Source organism: Lactuca sativa, chromosome 5 (assembly GCF_002870075.4).
Source record: "Lactuca sativa cultivar Salinas chromosome 5, Lsat_Salinas_v11, whole genome shotgun sequence".
In the NCBI taxonomy this organism is placed as follows: domain Eukaryota; kingdom Viridiplantae; phylum Streptophyta; class Magnoliopsida; order Asterales; family Asteraceae; genus Lactuca; species Lactuca sativa.
The window spans coordinates 156186115-156195515 of record NC_056627.2 but is presented as its reverse complement, the minus strand read 5'-3'; positions in this window follow the sequence as shown (position 1 = coordinate 156195515).

The following is a 9401-nucleotide window of genomic DNA, read 5'->3' as shown; positions in this document are numbered from 1 at the left end:
GATCTAAAGAATACAAAAATGATAATATTCTCACATATTTTTATTCTTGATGCAAATTGTTATTATAGAAAAATATGTACAGATGTATTCTTTAAAATGTCAATTCTCAAACAAATACTTGATTTGTAGTCAGATTCTTTATGAATGAAAGGACTATACATGTTCATGGTTATATGATTTGAAACAACGTTTAAAAAAAACTAGTTAGCTGATATGGATTTGAACAAAAAGAGAATTGTAATTTCCTGAATAATAGCAATTTCATTATCTGGTGTTGAATGAAAATGCCTATAATGTCCTTAGATACTAGTTTTTTTTAAATAAAGTATTGTTAATGTGTGATGCATGACACAATAACTATGGTATACCATAACAATCTTAGCCGATAAACAATTAAAATCCAAGGGTCCAAATCTAGTCATACAATCACACAATACTTGCGATTCATATCATATATATATATATATATATATATATATATATATATATATATATATAGGGTTAGGTTATTTTGTTCTAGCTATCTATTGTGTGCATGTAGGATTGATTCTAGACCAATCATTTTAGTTATTTTAAGAAACTAATTAATGCATATTACATGTTGAAGATATAATGATTATTAATTAAATCTCTAGCATTTAATATGTCACACCCCAAAAACCGAAGGCAGAAACATTTCCGGGGTTGACTCCACGTTGAGTATCAAATCCAATGTACATAGTGAGTAAAGTAAACAACCATTACATTACATATATAAAAGTTTACATTTGTTTCAAAAGTAAAGTTGTACAAATGTAATACATAGTATATATAAACAAAAGTGAGACGAGCCTTCTGCGCACTCCGTCTTTGCCAAAAGGAATCATCGGGTACCTGTCTAATGCAAACCTGAGAATACAAGCAGTTTGAAAAATCAGCATAACGTTGGTGAGTTCATAAGCGGTTTTGTTTTGTGAAAAATGTACAAGTTCCTTTCCATTTCTGAAAAAGTTACACACCAAAAAAATCCCATATTTTCTTAAAAGTTGGTTATTGAATCCCAAAATGTAATGTAAAGATGTACACTGAAAACATGTTTACCCTTGTGAAATGTAAAGTTTAGTTATCTGGTTTGTTACATGTTTCTGGTTATGTACAAATGTTTCCCCAAGAAAATCCCATATTTTCCTAAATGTTGGTTACCAAATGTGAAAGATGTATACTGAAAACCTGGTAATCCTTGTGAAATGTATTAGTTTTAACACATATATAAAACTACTATATATATATATATATATATATATATATATATATATATATATATATATATATATATACAAAGTAAATAAATTACTTAATTCATTATTACTATTAAGTAAATCTCTGTTATCCTAATTGTGAGTTCCATAACCATACAATAGACTAGATATGGCAATAAGTAGTCCACATCACCTTATGATTTTCGTCACCCTTGAACCATTTCAGTTCGGCTGTAGCTAGCAGCCAGGTGTGGGGTAGTCAGCCCCGTATAGATCTATCGTGACATCCCCAAAATCACGGACAGAAAAGACCGGTTTGTTTATTCTTTGTTTAAAAATCAGAGTACTTCATTTCATAAAAATGTTGCGGAATTTGTTCCCAGAAAAACATGGTAAATACGTTATTAAAACATTTTCGAGGAAACGTATTTATTTCATTTTAAAACGTTTGGGATGTCATCGTTAATACAGGAACATAAGCATAAACAGAACTTACAATTATTCACACTAGTGGTCTACATCTCTTTAAATCTCTCAGTGTAATGTCACTTCATATCAACACCTGTGATATAAATAAATTGAGTGGGTCAGGTTGGGAAACCTGGTGAGCACATAGGGTTTTCAACCCACAATAATATAGTTATTATTTTTAAACATCAAGCAATCAACCCAATTACCCATTCCCGTTATCCTCACATTACGTCCCTAAAACATCTAACACAAGGGACTTAGTCAAAGGACTATCATTGGGATGGAGTGTACCTGGTGAGCACACAGTTCACACAGTTCGAATGAACACACAATTCGAATAAACACACAGTTCAAATAAACACCTACAGGTTGCGAGCCTGCTAGTGTTCCACTAGACTGTCTAGAATAGTCCGTGGTCGTCATCTATATTCCGCTAGATGACTAGATCATCAAGAACAGCTATAACGAGGCCTCTCATTATTTTATTTTATCACACAGCAACTAATACATCTACCCATGTTTTACCCCAACATTTTCGTAGATATAAAATACATATACAGTTTAAATCATTGAAAACATGTATAAATCGTTCATCCAGCATAGATAGCAAGTATATAGATAATATACACACACAGCACGTAATTTATATAAAATACTTCATATCTATGTGTAAGCTGAAAGTAACTATGCACTCACCTGAGTATGTGGTGACTCAACACTCGAACAGCACTTCGATACTCTCAAAACAATTTCCTTCGATAAAACCTAGTATCAATACCACTAGGGTTTAGTCTAATGATAACCGCGACAAACTAATAGTCTGACTATTATTATTATTATATAAGCGTTAAATAACACTCAAATAACTCATAATAATAGCCCAAATACTCATTATAAGTTCCTAATAATGTTACTAAATTAAAACATAAGCTATACCAAAGATGGGTTAGGCGTAGCTCACTTACAGCGGGTTTTCTCGAAAACCGGGCTTCGCTGGAGCAGCGTTCCAGAGCCGAAAGGCTCTTTTCTCGGGACTCTGGGAGCCTTGGGGCTTCCTTCGGGTGCTAGGGGGTTTACCTAGGCTTTTAGGGGGGGTTAGGGAGGCTAGAGAGAGAAACTAGAGAGAGAAAGTGAGTTTGGGAGGTGTGAAGAGAAGGCTAGACCCGGCACCTCTATTTATAGTGCAAAATATGATGGACTCGCCAAGTAGGGGGGACCTACTCGCCGAGTTGGTCCATGTGGTGGCCTTCTGGTGGTGCCACGTGTCCAATTCTAGTGGTGCCACGTCACCCCTATCGCGTATCAGCCTTCGAACTTAGAAAAATCATAACTCTCGCATACGAGCTCCGTTTTCGACGTTCTTTATATCCACGCGTAGGTAAAATCAATATCTACAACTTTCATTTAGACTACGTCGGCTAATTCTCGAACGATCTCAAATTTAACAGTAGGAGGCATTTAGACTGTTAAATGACCGCGAAGAATTCGTAACTCCTTCATACGAACTCCGTTTTCATCCATCTTTTTACCGTTGAGTTCCTATTAATAAGATCTTCAACTCTCATTTAGGTCGCGTAAGCCAAAAACCGCTCGAACTAAAATTCGAGTGTTGGGTTAAACAACAGGTTAGGGATGTTACCTCAAAGATTTGGAGCCTTAAATCAATGTTTTGGACCTTGAATCTTTCGTTGAGGAGAGAGGTTAGAGAGAGTAGTGAGAGAGGGCAAAAGCTTCAAATGGAAGCTTAGATTGCTTTAAATAATGTCTAAGATTTGGACACGGCGGAATTCTACCCGATACCGGCGTTATACGATGCTTTTGGTCGCACCCGATTGAGTTACCGTAACCCGATATGGTCGATTCTAAAATGTTTCCAAGTATTAATATGAAGTGTTAATGTGAGTTGTAAACATGCTTAGACACTCATTAAGTCATAATAGAAGTCCCACATTTATGAGCTAATTAAATGACGTAACGGAAACGAATCGAAAACGACGAATATATTAACGAAAAGGGTTACAATTGATGAAACGAACTTCGGGTTGTCACATAATATGCATTAATTACTTTCTTAAAATAAAAAAAAATGATTGGTCCAGAATCAATCTTACATGCACACAATAGATAGTAGTAACATTTGAACCTAACTCTCTCTCTCTCTCTCTCTCTCTCTCTCTATATATATATATATATATATATATATATATATATATATATATATATATATATAGAGAGAGAGAGAGAGAGTCAAGATCAAATAAGAAGGAAATTTTTGGTAGGAAGGTAAGAAATTTTTTTCTACATATTTTTTTCGCGAACAAACAAAATGAATCATTAGATGATTCATTTGTAAGATGATTCACAAGAAAAAATTTTCAAAAAAACATCTCCATGATTCATTTATATAATGATTTTGTTGTTATTCACTAAAATTATCACAAAAGTGAATTTTTTCTTAATTTACTTAAAAATGAATCATAAAGATGTTTTTTTGGGAATTTTTTCTTGTGAATCATCTTACAAATGAATCATCTAGTGATTCATTTCTTTTGTTCGTCAAAAAAATATGTAGAAAAAAAACTTCTTACCTTCCTACCAAAAAAAATTTCTTACCGGATCTATATCATATATATATATATATATATATATATATATATATATATATATATATATATATATATATATATATATATATATATATATATATGCTATTTTTTCCCTTACTTTCCTAATATGTCATCAAAATTTATTCTGCCAATCTCAAATTCACACTAGTCCTATATCCTTTCCAAAATAATACAATATTTCTTATAAGATATTTCAACTTACCATATAATTAATCACGCATATTATTTCAATTTCACATCACATACTACTTACTTTTCCTACAAGCAAATGTGATTTGCAATATTCAATGGATTTCAAGCCAATGTATCAAAACATTAACTATTAAAATAAAGGTTAAAAAGTAACATAATAATATTCCTATTAGTCTAAATGTTTTTTTTAAAAAGATAGGTGCAAAAGTGATTAGTGACCAAAATGGTCAATACTTCTTATAAGGACATAATATATATTGTTTAAATGTTAGTATTACAATGAATATTTTGTGAAGTAATTTCCTGTAAACATATCTCTTTTCCAAAATAGAATGTGAATAGATCAAAATGAACTTGTGTAACGACCCAAATTTTCACGCCCAAAATTTTCATTTTAAATTAAGTGATTAACAAGACTTTAGTAGTAAAACTTCATTCGAACATTTCAATTCATAAAACATATATCGTTTCTGAAAACCAAAGCATGGAAATAATCATAATGTCATAGTACAATCCCAGAACATCTCATAATGCGGAAAAAAACCAATGTGTGTATGATGTGCCGCTACCGCGCCAGCTCTTTCCCCTTCGCTGAAGAGGTACCTGAAAACAAAAGTGTAAACTGTAAGCACAAAGCTTATTGAGTTCCCCCATCGTACCACGTACCATACAATCATATCACATACATACTACCATGCATTTTTAGGATGCCCGACCTACCCGGTACGGCCATTCTGGGGTGCCGACCTACCCGTACGGCGATTCTGGGGTGCGGACCTACCCATGTCAAGCTATTCTGGGGTGTTGACTACCCTTCGGTCCTAACAACCGAACCTCGGGGACTATTTCACCCCCTGCTACTACTACTATCTCGTATAACATATCATGCTAGCAACTAAACATCTCATAACATATTGTTAGGCATATCTGGGGTGCCTAACCTACCCTTTCAGTCCTAACAACCAAACTCTATCACTATCACATATCATATCATGCTATCATATAACATATCAGGTAGTAGAAACACAGATGAATATCACAAAGACAAACATCTAACATACGATCCCTACTGGTGGGCCGGCATTGTTGCCGTAGACCCACCGCTACTAGAAGGTAACTCATCTCGTGGTAGCTGCAGATCTGTGCGGGAACTCTCTATCTGTTGTTGTTGCTGCTCCGGAAATCCTCCGGCTATAAATCCCACAAAGCACACCATCAGAGTCTGATATCTACTCTTCGGGTAAAATGACTATTTTATCCTTAATCAAGTCAAGTCATAGACAAAGTCAACTTCTAGTTGACCGGACTCGCCGAGTTCGCTTGCCAACTCGCCGAGTCCCTATCCTTCCAATTATCCTTTAACCCGCTTCTACTCGTCGAGTTGGGCCGTCAACTCGACGAGTTCTTCTCTCAAATGAATGACACATGAAAACACATCCGACTCGCCGAGTAGATGAACAACTCATTGTGTCCATCTTCATCTAATGAACAAGTTCTGTCCTCGACTCCCCAAGTTGATGAACAATTCGTCGATTTCTAAGAAGATTTCCTTGGACTTACCGAGTCCGTTCATGCACTCGCCGAGTCCCATAATTTCCAGAACAATGGCTTAGTCCAAAATGTTGGGTCACTCCCAGGGACCTTCCTGAAACCTTTCCACACTCAACTGGGTCCTTAAGACCCTCAACTGATACAAGACAGAACCTTGGACTCGCCGAGTCCAAGAGCAGACACGTCGAGTTGGTCACATTCACTCACTGAATCTTCAATTTCTAATGTACAACCTTTGATCAAAAGGTAGATCTATGCTTCTACAATCGATCTTGCACGTAAAGTTACAACCTTTACATGCTTGCATGGGACTTTGAGCTAAAAAGGTCCTAAAACAAGCTCTCACAATGCATGGGGTCTTCTTTGAGTGCAAAAGCCACTCCTTTCTACCTTGTAACCCCTCTAAGGACCTAGATCCGAAACATCAACCTCAAACCATGCTTGCAATCATGGTTGGTGACCAAAATGGCTTAGAAAAGCCCTAAACTCCACGAAATGGGATCTATCAAAAGAGCAAGCAAGGTATAGACTTTATACCTTCTGAAGTCTGCAAATTATGCTCAAAACCGAATCTGCCTAGCCTCCTCCTTATCCTTCAAGCTTTACCTTCCTTCCTTGGATCACAAAAGCACCAAAATCACTCCAAATATCTTAGATTGCTTTAATAACGGCTAAGGTTTGCTATGGGGGTCTTCTGGGAGCAAATAGGACTAAGAAGGCCGAGTTAAGGTGTTTAAATAGGGTGCGAACCCTCGAATTAGGGTTTTTGTCCAAACAGGGTCTACTCGCCGAGTCTGGGGACCGACTCGCCGAGTAGACTACTTAAGTCTCGTGTCCCTTATCGCTTCTACTCGGCGAGTTAGACCTTCAACTCGCCGAGTCCAAGGACAAAATGCAAAGCAGATAACAAGAGAATATGTACCAAGAACCAGGTGCTACAAATCTCCCCCACTTATTTTAGACATCGTCCTCGAAGTCTGCTGCTCGTCCCTGAAACAGCTCGGGGTAGTGCTCCATCATCTCTTCCACCGGCTCCCAAGTCCACTCCGACCCCTTCCGGTGCTGCCATTGCACCTTTACGAGCTCCACCCTCTTGTTCCTCAAATCCTTCGACTTTTGGTCGAGGATTGCCACTGGCCTATCAATGTAATTCAAGCTGCCATCAACCTGGATGTCCTTTGAGAGTACCACTGCTGAGTCGTCTACCAGGCACTTTCGCAGCTGAGAGACATGGAAAGTGTTGTGTATCTGACTGAGTTAGGCTGGCAAATCCAGCCTATATGCCACCTTGTCAACCCGGGCTATAACCCTAAACGGTCCAATATACCTTGGGCCCAACTTGCTCCACTTCCTGAATCGAATGACGCCTTTCCATGGCGACACTTTCAAGAGGACCATATCTCCGACCTGGAACTCCAGGTCTGAGCGACGCTTATCAGCATAACTTTTCTGCCGACTCTGAGCAGTCTGAAGCCTGCTCCGGACCTGCTGAATCTTCTCTGTCGTCTTAAGCAATACTTTGGTGCTCCCCATGACCCTCTGGCCAACCTCGCCCCAGCATATCGGGGTCCTGCACCTCCTGCCATACAACATCTCGAAGGGAGGATGGTCGATGCTCGCATGATAGCTATTATTATATGAGAACTCCGCCAACAGAAGGTAAGTATCCTAGCTAACTCTGAAGTCTAAAACACATGCCCGTAGCATGTCCTCTAGAGTCTGGATGGTCTGCTCGCTCTGGCCATCCGTCTGCAGGTGGAAGGCGGTGCTAAAATGCAGACGAGTACCCAACTCGTCATGGAATTTCTTCCTGAACCTGGAAGTGAACCGCACATCCCTATCTGAAATCACCAAAACCGGCACTCCGTGCCGCGCCACCACCTCCCTAATATAGATATCGGCCAATTTTTCGGCCGAGATGCTCTCCTGAATCGGGATAAAATGGGCGCTCTTGGTCAGTCGATCGACGATGACCCAGATCGAATCCCGTTCTAGTTGACAAGGTGCCCAAGAAACCGCACCTCGCGCAACCAAAACTCACATTTGGAGATCTTGGCAAACAAGCTATCCCTCCTCAAAGTCTCCAGCACCTCCCGCAGGTGCTCCTCGTGCTCCTCCTGCGTCTTGGAATAAACCAAGATATCATCAATAAACACTATCACATATCGGTCTAACATCGGTCTACACACACGGTTCATGAGGTCCATGAACGCGGCAGGAGCATTGGTGAGCCCGAAGGGCATCACCACAAACTTGTAATGGCCATAGCGCGTCCGAAACGTAGTCTTCTGCACATCCTCCTCTCTGACCCTCATCTAATGATATCCTGAACGCAGATCAATCTTGGAGAACCAAGATGCTCCCTGTAGTTGGTCAAAGCAGTCGTCAATCCTCGGGAGTGGGTAACGGTTCTTCACTATTACCTTATTCAACTCCCTATAGTCTATACACAAACGATGCGACCGTCCATCTTCTTCACAAACAGAATCGGGGTTCCCAAGGCGAACTACTTGGCCTGATAAATCCCTTGTCTAGCAGCTCCTGCAGCTGCGTAGACAACTCCTGCATCTCTAGAGGAGCCAACCGATATGGTGCCTTGGCTATCGGAGCCGCACCAGGGACTAGGTCGATCCTGAACTCCACCTGGCTCTCCGGAGGTATCCCAGGCAGTTCCTCGGGGAATACGTCCGCGAACTCTCGCACTATGGGCACCTCGCCCACCGTCGCCCTACCCGCCTCCCGTGTATCCATAACATACGCGACATAACCTGCGCAACCCTGCTGGAGGTAAGGCCTAGCTCTTGCTGCCGAACATAGGGCTGGTCCTCGCTGTGGCCCCTCGCCCTGAATCACTAGCTCTCCCCCACTTGGGGTCCTGATCCGCACCAACTACTGTGCGCGGTCGATCAGTGCCCCATTGGGGCTTAACCAATCCATACCGATAATAACCTTGTTCCCCCGCAAAGGTATGAGAACCAGATCCACCAGGTAGCACTCCTCGAATAATCTCAGCACACAATCTCGGAACACCATCGATGCTCGCACCGAACGGTTATCTACAATCTCTACGTCTAGAGGGCAATCCAACATGCCTGAAGACTCGGAAAATCTCTTGCTGAGCGCAAGAGAAACAAACGATCGGGTAGCACCCGAATCAAACAATACTTGAACTGGGATACCGTTCACATGGAACGATCATAAACAGAGCACATACATAACATATCAAAATCACAACAGCATAAATAATAAGTCATGCCTGTCACCACATCGGGTGTAGCACGTGCCTCCTCGGAAGTCAACTGGAATGCCCGGCTCCTCACCC